The sequence below is a fragment of the Rhagoletis pomonella genome, unplaced genomic scaffold, assembly GCF_013731165.1.
Source record: "Rhagoletis pomonella isolate Grant_MI unplaced genomic scaffold, Rhpom_1.0 Rhpom_scaffold_00006, whole genome shotgun sequence".
NCBI classification, from domain to species: Eukaryota; Metazoa; Arthropoda; class Insecta; order Diptera; family Tephritidae; genus Rhagoletis; species Rhagoletis pomonella.
Genome location: NW_023458560.1, coordinates 53293685 through 53315786, shown reverse-complemented (window position 1 = coordinate 53315786; position 22102 = coordinate 53293685). Strand labels below are relative to the sequence as shown.

At 34.4% G+C, this 22102-nt stretch overlaps 2 protein-coding genes and 1 long non-coding RNA gene across 3 annotated transcripts in view; 1 reads left to right on the top strand and 2 right to left on the bottom strand.

Moving 5' to 3' along the window:
* Positions 1–22102, top strand: part of LOC118740943 (UDP-glucosyltransferase 2-like) — a 515118-nt gene that overhangs the window by 80687 nt on the left and 412329 nt on the right. The gene's annotated exons all lie outside the window — the stretch shown is intronic.
* Positions 1–22102, bottom strand: part of LOC118741978 (protein grindelwald-like) — a 65484-nt gene that overhangs the window by 4135 nt on the left and 39247 nt on the right. The window lies entirely within an intron of this gene.
* Positions 5590–7537, bottom strand: LOC118740960. The gene is made up of 2 exons (XR_004993200.1): positions 5927–7537; positions 5590–5749 (listed from the first exon to the last, which is right to left on the bottom strand). It is a non-coding gene; the product is annotated as an uncharacterized LOC118740960 (long non-coding RNA).

Sequence of the window (22102 nt, the reverse complement as noted above, 5' to 3'; positions counted from 1 at the left end):
TTTTTTTTTGATTTTTGTCTAAATAATCTGCATATAACAGTTATTTTTTAATTTTAAATTATATGTCTTAGATAACAGATATAAAAGTCATAAATAAAAATCAATCAATGACTTTTACTTTTAAAAATCATCAATATAAATCAGTCACTAACTTTTATTTTTGATATCATACTTATAAAATCATTTGTATGAGTGGTAAAGTTTTGTTCTCCAACACCTTCTTAACTGCGAAGAATGATAATGACTTTTATATGTATGACTTAAAAAATAAAAGTCGGTGACTGATTTAAATTGATGACTTTTAAAAGTAAAAGCCACTGACTGATTTCTATTGAAGACTTTTATAAATAAAAGCCTTCAATAAATGTTTTCTAAGACATATAATATTAAAAACAAAAATAACTGTTATCTGCAGATCAAAAATAATTGCTACTTTGGATTTGTAAAAAACAAGACAAAACTAATTGTTATTTTTTTAATTTTGCATAGAAATTACAAATAAAATTTTATTTTAAATTTGATTCTCAGTGAAAAAAATAAATCGATTTGTATGTATCACTTAGCTGTAGAACATTTCCTTCATAGCGAAGTTTTCAATGACAGTTTTCATCAACAACTGTTATATTCGGGCAATCGAAAAAAGTAGTGTGGTGATGCCACGCGCGACTGAAGTGAAATTCTTTTTTTTCCCCGTATTTATAACGTTAAAGCTTCAAAATTTAATTTGTCAATGTTATTGTGGCTTAATTACATTTTTATTTTAATATTGTTATTGAGCTTGTGGTACACGATTATGTACAAATTTAATTATTTAATTCCACATTTTAAACAGGTGGGGTGACGAACTCTAGTTTACGAAAAGTTGACAGCGTATTGCTAACATCAGTCACTTCGATCTCCTGTTACACTAAATACCTAAAGAGAATCGACTTGTTGTCTCATAACGGTACGCAGTAGAGCCCTCTTGACAATAGTGGATGGTTATGCATACGAATTTACCAAATTTTTTTAGACTTTTGGCCAGGTTTTCCAAAAATTGGCCACTGTGCATTGGTTTAAAATTGTAAATAAAATGACAGGTTAGTTAATATAACTTTTTTATCTTTCATATCTGTGCTTTTATCTATTTCTCCACCTACATATTCACCTAGATGAGGATAAGATATTATGTGGTGTGATGTCAGGTGATGCGAGGCGATGTGATGTGTTTTTATGTGAAGTAATGTAATGTGATGTCATATCATGTGATGTCATGTCGCGCCATGTCATGTCATATGATGTAATATCGTATTATGTGATGTCGTGTAATGTGGTCTCAATTCATGTGCCGATTATTATATCGATAACAATTTCGATAACAATATTGAAAACACATGGTATAGTATAACAATTCCAAAATCAATTAAATTATCGATAACAAGATCGATTATTATATCGAAAATAATATCGATTATTATATGGATAACAATATTTATCATTTATCTTTATTTTTACATATTCCCCTTAACCTTTGCCATAAAGTGTTTAAATTTACTGTGATCCTAATTTTTGCCTTTATATTTACGCATCTTTGTTTTAGTTTTTTTTTTTACCTTTGCCTTTATCCTTTTCCTCATCTATTTATGTACGTACTCACTTTTACTTTCATTCTTGAATTAGACTTAATCTTAATCTTATTCTTAAACCGCTTATTAGCACATTTTTATTAAATTAATACCATGTGCATACATTTCAGAAGCACTTGTTTCCGTTGCAACCATTTCTGTGCACTTCATTGTGCATTTCTGATACACTTCAAAAAATACAAAATGCATCTGTCTAGTCCTTATCAAAAATTTATTCTTACGGGAAGTTTTTTAATTACATGCATATTATTTATGTATGCCACATTTTATGTCATCACTTGCGCTCATTTTCCAAAATTAATTTCTGCCTAGTTTCTAAATTAAATTTTTAGATCATTTTCCAGTGCAATCTCGAAGTTATTAGCATTAAATTTCTGATACTCCACACGAAATTGCCAATAATCTAATTAAATTTAATACGCGAAAAAATGCAAGCGACACTTCTCGTTTGCTCAATTTTCGTAGTCATTTGCAAATTAATTGAATGTTGAATGTGACTTGATAAAGAAAATGAAAAAAAGAAACAAACAACAACAAACAAGCAGTAGTGCAAACAAATTGTCGTCTGGTGGGCAATGCAATTCGAGCTGCCATTAACAACACAAAGCTGTAGGTAAATGTGACGATAAAAAAAAAAAACAATAAATAGTGAGGTGTGTTTTTTGCAACTATTTTTTGTTTTTTGAAGGGAGCTGTGAAATCGCCACTATGGTGTAATTTTTTTTTTGCGCGGAAAGGCCGTTGGAAAATGCATGCTGGAGCTATTTGGGGTGTGTGAAAAATTCAACGTTCACATTTCCGTTTTCTCTTTTTTATTGGAGAGTTGAAGCAAGTTTTATCTTAACTAATAATTGAAAATGCATTGAGTATAAAGACAAATATATATATTAGGCAAACGGCATAAAATATATAAAAAAAATCTTTTGCGCTAAACTGAATGACGTAATGAATGAAAAATTTGCATCTGCTTCAGCGCAAATAAACGGGTTTTAGTAAGAAGTAGAAAATTTAGAATTAATTGCATTGGGAGAGAATGAATGTAAAACTAATAACCTTGGATAATATCAGAACTCTATTTTTACATATTAAAAATAGATAAACATGTTTGGTTACATAAGAGAATAGTAGACAAAATCGCTTATTTTTATTAATGTTAGTGTTTGCTGCGAGATAGGCTATTTTCGATTTAAATCCTTATTTCACTGGGTTCCATCTCTTATTTTCTATAAAAAAAATTTGGTTTTCATTGAGTTCACCAAGCTTATTCTTTAGGCCTCGTAAATATATTCACAATTTCTTTTTTTATGTGTTCGCTGAAAGCGGGTCCATCATAATAATTTTCTTCTTCCTCTTCATTGCTTGCACAACCGTTTTCCGGTTTTTTGTCAAAACGAAATCCGCCGCGGTTTTTAATGAATCTGACGTATCTTCACCTAAATTTGACCTGTACCCATTAACTTTAGGAGCATCCGTCGATAGCGACTTATTTTCATAGGCGTGCGACCTCAGAAAACTCTCCATATTCAAAGGCCTTCATGCAGAATGTCCATAGTGCTGAACTAATCATGTATTATCCATATCTCTATAGTATACTATATACTATAGTATAACAAGAAATTTTTTTTTTTTTTTTTCCCCCATAGGTGTATGGTTTATTCTTTAACCAAATTCATAAAGGTCACACTTTTTACAAAATTTAGAAAAATTCAACAAAGGTTCATCTAAATTTTGTACTTTTTAACCAACTTCCAAAAAAGGAGGAGGCACCATACTGAGCCAACTAATCCGTTTACTCGCACGCCATAACTTAAAAGTAATACTATTTAAAAGTAATTAAATAATGGCGTTGGAGATTTTTACACAGTATTTCTTATGCACATATGTATATATCACTTTTTACATGTATATAAAAATTCAAGAATGAATTTCGAGTGTATTTTTTTTTCATTTGGTGACACACTAGCAAGTACAATTTCACCGTCTAATTTCAACACTTTGCAGTATCTAAAATTATTGAAATTAAAAAAAAATCATAAAATTTCAAAAATTACAAAATAGCTGCGACAGATATTCTGCATGATGCCATTTTTTAATTTGGTGGCACACGTTGAAACTTTACAGATATGTTGTATTTGGTGCCAACCTCCATTGCTTCTATTATGAACATTCTATTTGAAAACTTGCCAAAGTTATTAAGTAATTTGAGTATATTTTGCAACGATGTCTTCGAATCAAATTTGACAAGGGATGACGGAAATTGGTTCCAAAATACCTCATACACCCACCCTGTCGGAAACAAAAACAACCAAAAAGGAAATAATTTCGGTACTTTTCGCCTAAATAAACGTTTTAAGGCTAAAATTGTTCAAATACTTTATTTATTTTTTATTTTACATATTTCCGGAACTCCATTCATTGGAATATATGTATGCAAGAAAAAGGCTTTAGCGTTTTTTTCTGCCGAGAAAATGGTGTGACATTAAAAAAAAAACCAACTCGTGAGATTTGCTCATTTGCTATAACTTCAAAATAAATCCGCACCGTTTTTGATGCTACAGAGTTTATTATTTCGAAAATGCAAGTACGCACACATCTGTGCGATGTCATTTTAAAAACAAAAAAAAAACAAAAATTTTTTTTCAGCAAAAAATTTAATTCTTGACTTTTCCACAAAAAACATGTATTGTTTTCTTACACCATTTTTATAATTGCATAAAACGCTGCAGCAAAATCGTATATGTACGTGTGATGTTCCTCTTTTAAAAATATGGTTGGCATTGTTGTAATTTTTGTCGGAACAGATTCGCACCGACAGAATCGCATAGGTGCGAGGATACCTGAAGCGTGTGGACTTTCTCTACCTACAAAAGAAAGTTGCTGAACAAACATTGTTAGCGAATAGATATTCGGCTAAACTCTACAATAGGATCTAAAATTTTTACGCCGATTTTTTGGAATATTCTGCCGAAATTGACAATAATATCTGAGTTAACTTTAGTCCAAAAACCACAGCGCCAATTTTTAGGGGTTTTTCCCCTTAGACAAAAAATCTTCCCAAACAGAAGTTTTTACTGGATGGGTATTCCACCCGAATGCGCATTAAAATTAAAAATTTTTTGCAAAAATACGATTTTTGCCATCTTGATAAATATAGTACCATGGGAATCGGAAAATAGTTCCAATTATTCAAATTAGCGCTTTTCAAAAAGGGACATGTAACTCCGTTGTTCTCGGTATAAGATTTTAAAATTTTGATTGAAGGGTCACTTTTATTTTTTACAATAATCACAATGTTGAATGTGATACATTTTTTCCTTAATTTTTTATAAAAATATAGCAGATTCTATAGCATAAACCATGTAAATCAAAACTTAAAACTTTGTGTACAGTCCAGGAAAATTTAAAAAAATTTCATCAAAATTTTAAATTTTTTTCAGATTCATTAAAAACTTACTGGTTTTTGTAGCTTATTGTATTTTAGTATAATAATGTGCAAATTTGAAAATTCGGAAAAATGGTTCATTTTTAAGAATTTTCTTTTTGTCGAGGGTGTCACGCTTCATTATAACTATCGTTGTTCTGTACGATGCCAATCATGTTGAGTGATGTATGTATGTAAGTAATTGAATACGCTGATTTCACCAGTTATTAACACTTGGCGTTTGTTTAACTTTATTATCAATTGTGTTGATTATTTACTTTATCTATTTTATTACTGTATCTGTTGATTTGCAGATTTCGTTATTATTTCGAATTTGTTTCCACTAGGCACTGCAAAAACTGGCATAGAAAACAGCTTTTACGATTTGTTTACTCGCACCTGAGCCGCTAATCAATATTTATTAAATTAAGTTGTAGAGTGGTTTGTCACCGGAGAGTAAACACACGCACATACATATACTTAAACATACATGCGCACATTGTTAACGGAAACTGATTTTAACTTTCTTATTGTACAAGTTTCTTTTTTTTAATGAATGCCGCAACTGGTTTGTAAGTCAATGTGTAAGTAGCCAATTTGTTGGCCGGTTAGTAAGTTGTATTGTCTGCTTTTGATTGGCAGCGATGCGACGTCGGTGCTGATGATAATGATGATGGTGGCGATGATTCATCCAAACTGACCACTGTTATTTTTTATTATTATTATTATTTATAGACTTGTTCTTGAACACATGCATACATTATGTAGTAGTAAGTACATCTACATACATACATACATATATAGTATACATAACAATGTGCACTTGTGCACTTTATTCGATTCAGTCGAGTGAATTTTGTATTGCAGAAATTTTAATTACTTTTATATAAACCTTATCCTTTGTATTCATACTTGTCTTCAAATTTCGTATTCGTTTTCGTATTAATGTTCGTGCTCGTTTTCGCTTGCGTCATCCCATTTGTATCCGTATGTATTCGTATTTTCCTTCGTAACGGTATTAGTTTTCGTTTTCGTCATCATCTTTGCATTCGTGTTCGTATTCAACTTCGTATTCCTATTCGTTTTAACCTTCATAATGATATTCATCTTTCGCTTTATATTCGTCTTATTAGTAGTCTTCGCATTCGTCTTCGTGATCGTTTTGGTTTGTATTCGTTTCCGTCTTTGAGTTCGTCTTTGTCTTTATAATCGACTTCGTGTACACTTCGTATTCGAATCTCTCTTAGCCTTCGTTTAAGCCTTCCTTTGATTTCGTATTCAGTTTTGCATTCGTCTTCATATTATTCTTCGTATCCGTCCTAGCGCAAGCAACTACGGCAGTAATCGTTTGACGGCATACCCATTCTAATAGTGTGCGCTCCATCAGGCAGTGCCCGGTGAGAGCTGTAATTACGTCGGCGCTTATCCAATCTAGGCCAAATATGCCTTGCTATCCTGCACCATCTTGTATTTGCCTGTCCGATACAGTTTTAGGTCTTACTCTTCGTATTAGCATTTTTCGCTTTGTATTTGTCTTTGTCTTTGTATTCGACTTCGTCTATGAGATTACGTGTCGTAGTAACAGCTAAGCTGCACTATAGGCATTGATCCCTAAACCCCTTGTAAACTAGCTCAGAAATGCAGGTCTAGGCTAAATTGTTGTGGTAAACAAAACGAACTTGTTTTACTTCGGTTGCTAGGTCACCTGGACTTTTAGGTAATGAGGCATTAGATCACTTGAATAGGAGGCTCGGACCAAGTGTTCCTCAACCTCAAGCAGTTATATCACTCTCAACATTGTCCATCAAGGCTACCGTCAGAAACTGGGTGAATACCTCGTTCATCAATAACTTGCAAGCTTCGGGGGCATACACGAGTTAGAATGCTGTTTTCGGCACCAGTTTTTTTGTGTCCGCGTTGTCATCACAGGAACTATGTGCACCTTGGTATCATTACATGCATTCCTTCTTTGTGTACTCTGTTGGAAAAGAGGCCTGCTGGGGAGCCCCACAGCTGACCAATACGATCATCATGAAAAGTGGAGATCGTGGGGTCATTTGTAGGTTCTCAAGTCACTCCTGGATTATTCCGAGTTATCCTTATATAAACCCTACAAGGTTAGAATTCAGGAAAGGGACTGCTGTGAAGTGATAGTAACTACAATTGACGAAAAGTCCCAAGTATGGTATACCGACAGATCAAAGATGGACGGCGGGAGTACTGTGGCAGGCGTACTTGGACCAAGCATCTAAAAAAGTCGGCCAAAGTCTGTGTTCGCGATATGGTGGGTTCCGGCACATGTAGGGCGTGAAGGCAACGAATGGGCTGACTTGACATTGAAAAAAAATAAAATAATTAAAAAAATGTTTGGTAGGTTTTGATAGGAAAACAATTCGTTCGTGGCAACACTGACTGCAGTGCCATTCGAGAGGTCCAGGGTTTTTTTATTATCATTCTTTTTTGTTTTATGTATTTGCGTTTTAATTATTGGATTTAATTTTCATACAAAAAAAAAATATTTTTTTAATTTAACTTAATATTTAGAAACCTATTTTATTTATTTTGGTTTTCTTTTTAGGTTTTTTAACATTTTAATTAATTTCATTACGTTTAGAAACGTATTTTATCTTTCCCCATTTTTTATTCTATATGATTTATATTTTTCAATTTAATTTTCTTTTTGGTTTTAGATTTAATTGATTTAAACAGAAAAAATAATTATTTTTATTACACTTTTAGGATCTTATTTTATTTTTTTATAATTTTTTTGTCTTTTTCAAATTAAACATTTTCTCTTAATTTTAAAATTTTTAAGTTTCATTTAATTTTTAGGTATGTGTGTATTCCTTTGTATTTTTTTCTTTTTTCTTTTGTGTTTTTATTTTTTTTTTCATTTTGTCTAGATTTTCAAAAAATGTTTCTTCCACTTTTCAACTTCACGCACGAATCACCACTGCACGCAAGCACAAATACACAGATACATTGGGTATATTTTGCAGAAACTGGTTTATGCGGTTAAGTGGCTGGCTCAAACGCATTGCCAATACAACGAGCCAACTTGCGTACTAAATACTCACAACACTCATTTTAAATCAAATATTAAAAAAACAACGAACAAAGCAGTAAATCCAGTTAGTGATTCACCAACTTCAAAACTTCAACCTGAACCAATGGTTTTGTAAGCCGCCGTAGAGGATCATAATTGAAATCAAGGCGAATTAATATAAGGTGATAGCAGGAGTACAAAAACAAAAATGTACATGTATTTTGTTTTTGCTTTGGCGGCATAAACTGTCAAAATCTGTAAGAGTGTGTGTAGAAATTCAAACAAAATTTTTCAATTTGATATCAGAAGCCGTGCGGCGAAACACATACACAAAATCAGCTGAGCTAGTAACACCACCTTATATAAATTCGCCTTGATTGAAATTATATTTCTTTTAATTGACTTTTTTAATCCAATCAATTTACCTATTTTCGGTATATTATATAAATTTGTTATTTCAAAAAAATGCCAAAATTTTCACTTTCACAAATTTACCCGCTACCAGCGCGCGTTTTGAGCCAAACTCAGCCAATAACTAAAGGTGTCGTATTTAAACAACAAAACTTCACTTCTCTACTGACTTTTGTGTACGCACACATACACTTATACCTACATACGTGCATACCCAACAAGCATTTCAGTAAACGTTTTTAAAAATAACTTAAATTAAGTTTGCTATAATAAGCGTTAAATAAGCATTTTTAATATTAAGCTTATTAAAAATTTTTTCAAATAAACCTTTAATAAGTTTTGAGAGCGAATGTTTATAAATAACTTAAACTTATAAATGAAATGTAAATGCCAACGACATGAAGTAGTAAATATAAAATTTTTTCAATCGTAAGTGACGTGTTTACGTTTTTTAAAATATATTATTAAAAGAAAAAATTAAATAAAACCGATGTGGTAAAAAGAAGTCCAATCCAGGACCCGCTGCGCTAATCGGTGGAGCATTCGAGTCTTCAAATGATGAGTTCCCCTTATCCTTTCTTAGTTTAACATTCAATTAAAAATGTATTAAATTTTTTTCAGAAAAGTTCATCAATGAGAATGGCGGTGATGAAGCGGAATATATATGTAGCTGCATCGATGTCGCTTTTCCAATTTGCCAATAACCGCAAGTAATTGAAAGCACGCAACAAGATGTAATAATTAACTTTTTTATGCTTAATTTGTATGTGTTATTGTGAATTTGTATGCTAAAATGTCTATTCCCTATTTATATTTTCGCGACTGTAGATGAGTCTGCCGAAAATTCGCATTTCGTTTAGTTTCTAGATGTTAAGCAATCTATGTATGAGTTTTTATTGAAATATCTTTAAATAAAGGGTTATAAAAATGTTTATAAAAAGCTTTCTTTTGAAAATTTTTAGTAAGTTTATATTCATACGCTAATAAAAAAATTTTTTGAACCTTTATTATAAGTTTACACTTTTACGCTTATAAAAAGCTTTCTTTTGAACATTTATTACAAGTTTATATTTCTACGCTTATAACCAATGTTCCTTTTCGATTATATTACGCTTACTTTCAAGCGTTTTATAAACAAAAAATCAACGTTCTGTAAGCTTAATGTTTATAATTGAAATCTTAAAAAAAACTTTCTTTAAGATTATTTTGCTTGTTGGGTATGTATCTACAAACAGAACGACTTTAACACTCAACGATCGTTTGATGTTTTGTTTAATTTCTTTTTTTAACTTTTACACGTCAAATATATACATAGACTAGTGTACCCGATAGGAAATTCGCGTGTTTGGATCCTACTTTTCCAACACTGGAGTACACCCAGTGGTGAAACCATATTTTATTCGCGGTGTTCATTAACTAATTTTTTTTACGGGTGAGTCCAATTGGTAGAGCCTGTCTTAATTTTTAAGCGGTATTGGGTGAGGGCTCAGTTTAGTGAAAGACAATATAATTAAAGTATACTCTATTTATCGTTTGCAGTGCGTAAAATATAGATAGAGACAGACTAAATCTGGGAACTATTTCTGGATTTTAGAGTTTTTTGGTATTCTCGGAACTTATCGATATAATAATCGATGTTTTTATCGATTTGGTTATCGATATTTTTATCGAAATTTCTATCGATTTTGGTATCGATTTGGTAGTTCGTTCTTCAACCAAATTCTGAGATAGTCCAGAAAACTGCAATGCGGCTCAAAGTTACTGATCAGTTCAATTGTTGATCATACGCTCATTGCTAGTTTTCATACCACCTAGCCGGCTACATAGATTATATCATCCCATAACTGCAATTTGGGGAAATTTTTCCAGTCACGATTGGCAAGGATGGATGGCGTAAGGGTCTGCAAGTGACAGACAGTAGAATTAAAGTGTTCAAAGATGGTTCAAAATATACAGAAGACATAGGAGCAGGTGTACATTGCAATGATTTAGGAATAAAATGCCAAATTACTACAACTCTTTCAGGTGGAAGTCAGGGCGTTGAAGCAAACGGCGTAGCTTCTGAATTACAGCAATGCTCAAAGCAATCCACATAGTTTCTATGTATATACTTAGCCAAGCAGCCATAAAATGCATAGTATCATATACGACCTCAAAAAGTGTCCTGGAATGCAGAAGTGAGCTAAAAATTTTAGAGTTTAGAGTGCTACTAAACATTGCAGTCATTCTATAAATTCCTACTTGCCTACAGGCTCTTAAAAAGAGTGATTTAAATCTGTTCGAAGGCGCATGAGAGGTGTTCCCAACGAGGTGGATGCTCATGCCAGAGGACTATTACTAAACTCCTAAAGAACGATTTTAGACTTCTGGTGAGTCTCATAACTGGTCACAATTTATTAGCTAACCACGCCCTTAAAGTGGGTTTGGTCTGTAGTGATAACTGCAGGAAGTGAGAAGTGAAATGGAAAAAGAAACGGTGGAGCAAATAGTGTGCGATTGTCAAGCGCTGACAAATTTAAGTCTGAACTTTTTTGGCGGGGCGTTCCTCAAATCCTCGAGCAAGCAACAAAAGTCGGGTTCTGCAGGATCATAATATGTATATGATATAAGTAGTGCCCACAGATTCGTCATGAATAGTTGCTTTAATACTATGGACGAAAACATGTGCCTCTGTGTGGATTTTACTATCCAGCCATTTCTACCTAACCTTGCATAAAAACACGCTCTTTAAAATATATCTACAAAAATAAATCTAAAAGCGTTTAGTTTTACTTTTTTAAGTTATTTTCATGAGTCTCCTTTATAGCATCAGCTCACCAGTAAAAGAGTTAGGTCGAGACCTAAAAATTACCAGTCGGACGGAACAAGTTCTGGGCTATGGTCGATTGGCTGGCTGGCTTTAGTTCTTTCCTAGTTGCCCTTCAGCATTAAGTTAGCTCTTGGTAGCGCCATTCTATTGGACTTCACTTGTACAATGGACATTTATTCTAACTCCTCAATTTGTGCATTGTCTACGAAAGTTTAGTCAAACTATTGTGAACACGCGTTGCTCCTGGCTAGGTCAATTATTTCGCCCTCGCATTAACATCGAAACATTTCTATCTCGAGCTTCCCTGGTAGCGTTATTCTTTAGTATCCTACAGGCTAAATATCTACTACTCATATGCCTATATCGCAGTCCATTCTGTACTCCTTTAGAGAAGATGCAAATAACTTCCTTTTCAGAAACTTGGGCTCTTATCCATTCGCTTCTGGATGGGTACCGCACATACATATATACGTATTTAGAACTGATCTACGCCCCGATGGGCTCCTTTCTCCACAAATCAGGCTCTTTAAGTCACACTGCTGAGTACAACGCGGTTTCCTTTGGGATAGATCAATGGATATTTTAAAAAGAATATCCATCAGCGTTTCTGAAGGGCAGGATTTCAGCACTCCCGTTACCCTCGTTTGAGCCGCTTTTGTAAGCTTCTGGGCTGGCTGACTTTGCATTGTTTGCTTACTAGGTCGCCATGGGTTAGAATTGGGCTCATAAATAATAATGGTTATGTACATCCACATTAAAAGTTCCGGTTCTGTGAAGTATTTTTTAACTACCTTTTTGAGTGATAGGACATTATCATTGTCTGGGCATATTTGTGTGAAACAAAAATTTATTTCACGCGTGCGATCTTTACCTACAGGGTAGATATCTACTTGATTGTTGTACCAAGTACTACCAACAATGATACTCAGGCAATACAATCGGTTAGCAGGCAATTCATGTCGGTTAACATTTATGTCTATAAACATCCCTACATGGGTATCAATTTTCAAGTGTCAGTAAACGTAGTCGGTCTATTGCCTTTAGCGGCCAAGTGATAGTACATATATTTTTACTTCTCTACATAAATATGTATGGGCATTCACATATACATACTTACGATTTTTTAATGCTATTGTATATACGTTTTGGTTAATGTATGTAGTCAGGCAACTGACAAATAGTATGTCAAGCGCCAGTACACTTCAGTGACTTTTACTTTGAGTTGAGTTGAGTAGAGCTAAGTCTTTGCTCTTGCAGCAGCATTTGTTGACTGACTGACTACCTGTTGCGCAGCTCAAAGCAGGGAGTTTATAACAAGTTATTATGAGTGCTTATAAGTTCTCTGCTGATAGGAGCATTAAAGTGCTTTGAATAGCCGGCCAAGTTGAATCACAGAATTTCGGTTGAAAGTTTGTTTACGTCGATGGTTAGATTTTATGAAGCGGGAACAAAGTGTGGGAGACACTTTGAAAGAAAGTTAGTATTTGAATTTATAAGAAAATACATATGTATGTATGTGCATTAGGGTGGTCCAAAAATGCATGTCATAAAGTAAAATCGGAATTTTTATGCTCTCACTCCCTAGGATTGTTCTATATCGAAAAAATATACCTCAATTTTTTTGTTTGAAATAAAAAAAATATTTAGAGGTCGCTCAAAGTTTCCCATGTATTTTATATGAGGAAAAACCACTTTTCGAAGAAATGGTATAGAATTCTTGAAAAGCAATATAATTCATTTGGAAAACCTTGTTTCTCTTCAGGAGATTCCCAATAATAATACCCAACTATTTATTTAACAATATTTTATAGGTCCGCCAAAACCCACAGAAAATGCCAGAAAATGCAATGGGGGATAAATAAAAAGACTTAAGTATTAAAAATTGGTTAAATAAACAATTGGGTATTGTTATTGGAAGTCTTCTGAAGGGAACCAATGTTTTCCGAATGAAAATATTGATTTTCAAGAATTCGATACCATTTCTACGAAAAAAATACATGGAAAACTTTGAACGCTTTGAGCGACCTCTAAATATTTTTTGATTTCAAATTAAAAAAATAGGAGTATATTTTTTCTATATAGAACAATCCTAGGGAGTGAGAGCATAAAAGCTCCGACTTTACTTGTTTTGGACCACCCTAATGTGCATATATCTATACAAGTTATAACTATACCCTGCAAAAAATTGTGCGACTAATCTCTAAAGAGAGTATTCCGAGATTACTCTCAATCGGGTACAATTGGGCATTAATTAGTCCCAACTAGTCTCATACGGGTACTAATGGAGGTCAATTAGTCTCGACTCATCCCTTATGGGTATAACTGGAGATCAATTAGTCCCCAACTCATCTCTAACGGGTACTATTAACGATTTAATGATATGTACGCACTCAGCCAATGAAATTTCATGTGCGGCGTTGGCACACAGAGAGAGTATTCGGCTAACAAAACGGAGCACTGCGGTTCGAATCTCAGCTGGCGCAAAATTTTAATTTTTATTTTTTAAAAGTGAATAGTCGCTTTTTATACCCGTTCGGGTATAAAGGTGAACAATTAGTCTCTTCATAGGACATGCTCGAACAAAAGCGATCAGTTCATTCCATATAAAGAGATCAAAAGTGGTATTAGTCGCATGCTCCTTTGCGATTGCTCCCGGAGTCATCCCGGATTAGTCCCATTTTTTGCAGGGTAGTGTGTGCTACTCAATCTCTCTACATTCTCTGCCTAAAACAGGACTTTTCTTTTAACTCAAAACTGGTTTCCTCTAAAAAAAAATTAAAAACTCACAAACGCTTGCTGGCATGCAATCACAAAGGTATTTATGTATTTCCATAAGTATGCACATATGTACTTATGTTAAGAAGCTCTGGCCATTATGAAAACAAATAAGAAATGTAGACAAAAGTATTAAAGGTGCACACATACACCTACATTATGTAGGCTACACACTCGGTATGCGTATACAATTCCTTCTCTTGTTCTCTTATTCACAGTGCTGCCAAATCTGATAACTCAATACAGTTTTAGTTGGCACCATTGCATTAAATACCGTTAGGGAGCCACTGTAGCATTGACCGGAAATCAAAATAAATGCTAGCAGAAGTTTAAAATGGACTTGCTTCAAAGGTGTGTATTTATACTTAATAAGAAAAAGATTGATTTTAGTTTGATTACTTATCATAAGTCAATTACAGTACAAATATTTAAAAGAAATTTATTTTAACAGAAAAAAGTGGTTGCATTGGAAAGAGTAACAGTGGCTTCCAAAATGTAAAACCGTACTTCCATTACTTGACAAAGTTGCCATATTAATAAATTACTATTTTTTAATATATCGTGGTTGAACGTTATAAATAAAAAAAATAAAAAAATTAAAAACAAAATGGAGTGCACTCGCAATTACGTAAACACTGGCCTGCGTTAAAACCGCTTGACGTTATCGCCAATGCGCTGTATGCGACAAAGGGACTATCAATTTTTAACTACATGTATTGGAGCTTTAAGTGTAGCTTTCGATTCCTTATATCAATCATCACCGTTAGAAGTTATTCTTCTAATTTAGTGAAAGAAAAAATTTGCTGTTCTGCAGGGCAACACTGATTTTGGTGCGGCAAATGTTAAATCTGTTTTTGATAGACTTTTTTGAGCTGATTACGAATCCGTAATTATAAAGATTCCATCACGTACAGATTTTGAGAAAATCGTGGTCAAAGTGTCAAAAAATCAGGTTTTTTTCAATATTTGAGAAGCTCGAGCAAAGAGTAAAAATGTGGTAGAACCTTCCACTTAGGCTTAACTTAAAGCTAGAACCTTAGGCTACTGCCCCTGAAAATACCATCCCTGCACCTTTACTTGATGGCCATTTATAGTCATTTACCAACTAAGTATGTATAACTTGGACATTTTAATGCATTGCGAACTATTTCAGGATCTATTGGTGACTGTTTCGTACTACCGTGAAATTATCCCGAACTAGACCCAAAATTGGATTAAAGTAGTCCTAAAGTGGTTCTAAAAAGTCATGAACTTGTCCCAAAATGATCTCGAGCAAGTCTTGAAAATGTCCCTTACTAGTCCCTAATTTCTCCTAAACTAGCCGCAAAATAATACCGAAACAGTCCGGAAAATGTTCTTGGCATAGTCCTGAACTAGTCTCGAAATGAACCCGAACTTGCCCTGAAATAGGCGTGGGCAAGTCCTGAAATGGTCCTAAATAATCCTGAACAAGGCTCGAAATTGTCGAAAAAGTCGTGGACTTCTCCCGAAATGATATCGAAAAAATCTTGAAGCGGTCACAAAATGGACCCTATTAAATAGTCTCAAAATTGCCCTTAAATAGTCTTGAACAGGTACCAAAACGGTCCCTAAATGATTCCGAAGTAATCCCGGATCCCGAAAAGCTTTTAAAATCACTCAAAATATCAGTTTTGGTTCATAATCGTCGTCGACGTATCTCGTCGTACAAAATGCTTTTGGAGTTTTCAGCGAACTCTTCAACGTTAGCTCAAAGGAGCCCTTTGCAGCATTTTGCAACGCAAAAAGAATATATATTCCACTACAAACTGCTCAGTAGGAGTATAGCAAAAGAAATAATGTAGAGACGACATAAATCAGAATATAATGTCTTGCAGTATTCTTGGATATAGAAGGGGCCTTCAACAACTCCAATCTCAAACCAATAACTTAAAATATTTGTTGCGGATATCTGCCGGAAGAGATAAGCCGGACAAGCTCAGGGCGACGTATCCAAAGCTTAATGCAAACCGTTTAATTTTTGATCGGAAATCGAACCTAAAAAATGCAAAAATTTCACCCACAAGCAGGAAAGTCTTACTGGCCGACAAGTTTACCATCCACTGTTCGCTGGGCTCACTTTGAGTTCAAATCTGAGCTAACCAATCCCATCCTTAGAAGAACTTCTTCAAAGTAATTTTATCTAATCTCTCTATTGGTCCTTTAGTTTCGCGCAATGTCAGTATCATTATCCGAAAATGCTAGAGAAGTTTTTGATGTGTAAACGTCTTAGCGCTGGGTAAAACTTGGGTTAACCCAGCTGAGTTTTTGTAACTGTTTCTTGTGTAATCTAGAAGAAAATCTGTAATTTCTTCGTGTGTGTACAACTGAACATTTCTTGACTAGTTCAGGGCTATTTCAGGACCGTCTCGGACTAGAAAACGACTAGTTTAGGACCATTCCCGGACGAGTTCGGCATCATTTCGGAACCTGTTCAGACCTATTTCAGAACTTGTTCGGAATCATTTTTGGGACTAGTTCGGGATCATTTCCGGACCTGCCTCGAATTATTTTGGGACTAGTTCACGACTATTTTGGAGACTTCTTCTGGACCATTTTAAGACTGATTCCGGACTATTTCAGGAACAATTCGGCCTCATTTTGTGACTAATTCAGGATCATTTTGAGCCTAGTTCGGAATCATTTTGGGACTATTGAGGGAGCATTTCGGGACCGTTTCAAGACTTGTTCGAGATAATTTTGAGACGAGTTCACAACTTTTTCAGGAGTTTCATGACCTGTTCAAGACTATTTAACGACCATTTCGGGACTAGTTCAGACCGTTTCGGGACCTGGTTAGGACTATTTCGTGAGCATTTCGGGACTATTTCCGGATTATTTCGGGACTAGTTCGGGTTCATTTCGGAACTCGTTCAGGGCCCTTTGTGGATAGTTCACTACTATTTTAGGACTATTTTGGACCTTGTTCAGGACTATTTCAGGAACGTGCCGGGACTAGTTTTGGATCATTTTGGGGCTAGTAAGGGACCGTTTTAAGACTTGTTCGAGTTAGTTTCGCACAAGGTTACGACTTTTTCAGATCAACTTTAGGACAATTTTGATACTACTTCGGGATCATTTCCGGGTAGTTCGAAACTAATACTGACGTGGTTATAAAAAAGTCGGGAACTGGTCCCAACAAAATGAATAAAATTAAATGAATTTCATTTAATGCTTAACCTAACGTAACCTAGCCTAACCTATTTATGGACGTAACTGAGGCCCCCAAGGCTTTTCCAAGCCGTACATAGATGTTTACACAACAAATAAAGAAATTAAAAAATATGGTAACTCCGAAGTATTTCCAGGGCATAAACGGTCTCTCCGAGCGCTAAATTTTTGAGTACTATACTAAGCATGGCCAACAACACAATTTCCAATAGCAATGTATATACATATACATATATTTATACTCATGTGCATATTTGTTTTTGCATTGTTTATACAAACACTTTGGCTTGGTACGCGTACGTAGATTGGTGTTGAGTTAAGTATACAACGTTTACGAAGTTGTTGGTGCAAAAGGTCTGCGCAGAGCGGCGGAAAGTGTGCAAGAAAGCAAAGCAAAGCAATTATTGTATGCGAGTATGTTGAGCGGGCTGGCCAGGCATCCGTCCAACGCCGACGACCATTTGTTTTACAAACGTGTAAGGCCCTGTCTCCACAGGAAAACACTGATGTCGTGAAAACTATGTCACAAAATATATTTCCAATGGAGACCGCCTATTTCTCATGTGCTGCAATATATGTCAGCGCTTATTGCTTGACATCTATTGCAGGCAATTCGATAGTTTGACAGCCATATTTTCATTTGAAAGAAAGCGTGCTGGTGGTAACATCGATGAAATTTTTATATTAAATCAAAATAAAAGTCTGTTCCTTATTGGATTATTTATGATTTCGTTTTAGGAAATTATTCAGCAAGTTTTTTAAAGATTTAAATGTTTTTAAACACCGAAATTGAGAGAATGTTGTCTGGTGGCGTCATGCGGCAAATGCTTATTTCAAGACATCAAAGTGCCCACATACAAAAATTTGCAATCACATTGCTCGTCAAAATGACAGTTGGTAGGCCATCGATGTTTGCCTGTGGAGTTCTGCGGTAAGGTCGGTGTTATGCAGAAATTTTGTTTGGCGAACTGCGTGCAATTGTTGTTGCAGCAAACTCGGAGAGAGCGAGTTTGGCGACTCTAGCTCGGAACACTTTGACGACAGCAAGCGACAAGCAGCATCTGTCAAATTTTAAATACACACGTTCTTACGGACACAATTATTTTGACGACAGCACGACATCTTGGCTGCAGGACTGCAATTGTCGACGTCGCCAAATTAAATCTATTTCTAATTTTGCCGGCGACAATGAGTAGATGTAGTGCTGCAAAATTAAATTGTCGCAAAATTAATCACATATTCTTGATTGTTCATGGTGTTCTTATTTACTTAAATAAAAATACACAATTTGTGAAATAAATATACCAAAATGTAAAACTTTAAAATCAGCTATTTGCTATGTCGCTGAGGTCTTCAAAATGTTTAAGAAGCTGGCTTCAAGGCGACATTTGTCGACAAAATGATGTCGCTGTCGTTACGTCGTGAAGTTGCAGTCGTCAAAGTGTTCCGAGCTTCTCACAGCAAACTAATTTTGTTTGGTCAAACTGCAGCAAATTCGGTGTTGTCATATACAAAAATTTTAAATTTTGCGCGTTATGTACATCTGAAATTCTCATTTCGTGTTGGCAATAGCCATGAAAACCATAATGAACGTGCAACCCTGTGCCAAACTCGACATAACCACCTCCGAGCAAACTAAGCAGCCGCCATTTAATTTGGCAAACAAAAGTTTGTCTGCATAACACCGACCTAAGTGAGTGAGTGAAGTGGTAGCACAACAGGGAAAATAGTAACGCATTAGCTGGCGAGTAAAACAAAGTGCATTTGAGCAACGGACGACAAACAGCAAGGAATGCATCTGCTTCGTGTTGCAGCTGTAGAGCGAAAAATATTTAAGATTTCGTTTGAGTTTTGAGTCTACAGAAAAAATTTATATTGAAATAAATGTATTTATTGTGAGTGCGAATAATTTTTATATCCACTTTTTCAAATGTTTTCTCTTTTGCTCTGTGCTTTTGTTGAAGTCTAGTGCGAGTTAAAAGTTCAGTGCTGAAATTAAAATTAATTGAAAACCATACGCCGTTGATTGGATAAATTTTTGTGCAGAGGCAATACGAATGCTTGCGTTTTGTTTGTTATTTTCTTTACAAAAAACAAACAAAAATTCGTCGGCTGAGTTGCCAAGCGTGTAGGGACCGGGGCTTGGAGTCGGAACCGCGAAAGAGTAATTAAAACTTTGGTACCGTTATTCGAGCAGACTATAAAATAAAAACTCGAATATGTAGTACAACATTAAATTAAACGTAAAAGTTAAAAAAAAACAAGTTAGTGAACACGAAATTTTCTGGCGAAAGTGCAAGAAGAGTGAAGTTGAAAGTTACAGACGGGCGTGGACTAAAAGAGCTCTGTATATACAGATATTCTATATACCCTGCAAAAAATTGTGCGACTAATCTCTAAAGAGAGTATTCCGAGATTACTCTCAATCGGGTACAATTGGGCATTAATTAGTCCCAACTAGTCTCATACGGGTACTAATGGGGGTCAATTAGTCTCGACTCATCCCTTGTGGGTATAATTGGAGATCAATTAGTCCCCAACTCATCTCTAACGGGTACTATTAACGATTTAATGATATGTACGCTCTTAGTCAATGAAATATCATGTGCGGCGTTGGCACACAGAGAGAGTATTCGCCTAACAAAACTGAGCACCCCGGTTCCAATCACAGGTGGCGAAAATTTTTATTTTTATTTTTTAAAAGTGACTAGTCGCTTTTTATACCCGTTCGGGTATAAAGGTGAACAATTAGTCTCTTCATAGGACATGCCCGAACAAAAGCGATCAGTTCATTCCATATAAAGAGATCAAAAGTGGTATTAGTCGCATGCTCCTTTGCGATTACTCCCGGAGTCATCCCGGATTAGTCCCATTTTTTGCAGGGTATGTACGTACATACATGTGTACATATGCATGTTTGAAATGACAGAAGCGCATGCAATTTTTGAAAGAGAACAGCAATTTTTTGTTGGTATTGTTTTTTTAAGTGTGCCATTAAAACCAAATCAACACAACATAATCGCCGCACAAGCGACTAGCCAGTAATAGACACTTGATACAGCATACTCATATGTACCAGTACATATGTACATATTAACATTAGGGTGGACCAAAAAGGCACAGGAAAATATTATTTTTTTTGGAATTTTGATGCTTATAGAAAATGGAACAAGGGAAAACTTGATATATAGTGAAACATCAATATAACGAAGCTAGGTAAAACGAAAAATTCAATATAGCAAAATTGTGGCCGAGTGCCATGAAAACCCTCGTTGTTTCGAAAATCGTTGGCAAAAGCCTATATATGGCGAAACCCCTATGTAGAGAATTCTGCATGATAAAAACATAACAAGGTAAAATCATTGAGAGGCAGTCTGACGTTTGCCAACAATATAATTTTAAAATCAAAACTCAAACTCACACACACATTCTCATTTTCAATCTCAAACAACAACAATTGTGAACAATTTAATTTTTTTATTTTCAATTTTATATGATTTTAAAATGTTGGCAAACGTCAGAAAAAAATCATGGCCGACGAAATGAGAGAATGAATTTACCTTGTAATGTTTTTATCATCGAATTCTGAATATTTTGACTGTTAGAGTCTCGTTATAAAAATAAGAAAACAAACTACGCATATTTGAAAAGTTTTTTTCATAATTCTGCATTTTTTGTTGTATCGTTGTCTTCCCAGCCAGCAAAATCATCGTAAACAAGCTCGTAATTGGATATTTTCTCGAAGAAAAACCGGATTAAAAATCGTTTATGATAGCCGTTTACGACTCTTTTTCGAGCACTTTTTCGCTTTAAATTGTGCATCGCCTACGAACAGTCGTAAACGGATCGAAAAAGCATTCGTATGCGAATATTTTTACGTCCGTTTTTTAATTGTAAACGAGCCTCGTAAACGATTAATTTACGTTAAAAAAGCGTTTTTTTACACTGCTTTATCTACTGTTTTTGAATGCTAAAAATAAAGGCAATTAATTAATTCAAATTATTGTAGTTCTTTTATTGAATGGAATTATAATTAATAAATATTTATAGTGCCGGATCTAAGTATTGGCATAGAGAATTTTTCGCAATGTATGCAAAGTTTTTTACTTGAATTTCTTTTCGCACATTATTTTTTTTAAATATAGTTAGTACTTTCAAATCAGATTTTTGAGAAAAATTCTAAGTATGGAGTTTTATATCCTATTATATTTTAGTATAACATAGTGCACTCTTGAAGTTGCCAGAAAACCGCGTTGATTTTTGGCAAGTTTTTTACGCAGTTTCTTCCATGCAAATTATGTGCGACATTTTTTTCTTGTATGGAAGAAACTGCGTATAAAAAATTTCCAAAAAACAAAGAGGTTTTCTAGCTATTCTAGCGTGCACTTTATTATACTAAAATTAAATGGGCTATAAAACTGCATACTTAGAATTTTTCTAAAAAATCTGATTTGAAAGTAGAACTTCATACTAGCTATATTTTTATTAGAGAAGAAATCAGAATAAAAAACTTTGCATTCATGGCGAAAAATTCTTTGTGCCAATATTTTTTCCCGGCACTGTATATGTGAAGATATTTTCAGATAAATAAATATTAACAAACTATCTATTAACAATTTAACAATTAAATAAGAGGGGTTTAATATATATTATAAAGTAGCTGAATTTATTTTTTATCTTTTTTGCCGATAGGCTGCCAATTTTTTTTTGACGGTCGTGTGCATATTGGAAGTGCTTCTTTGAAACGGAAATAAAAACTTCTTCGTCGGAGTTAAATTTTTGACGACAAGCACCTAAGAAAATAAAGTGAAAGATTAAACTCCATT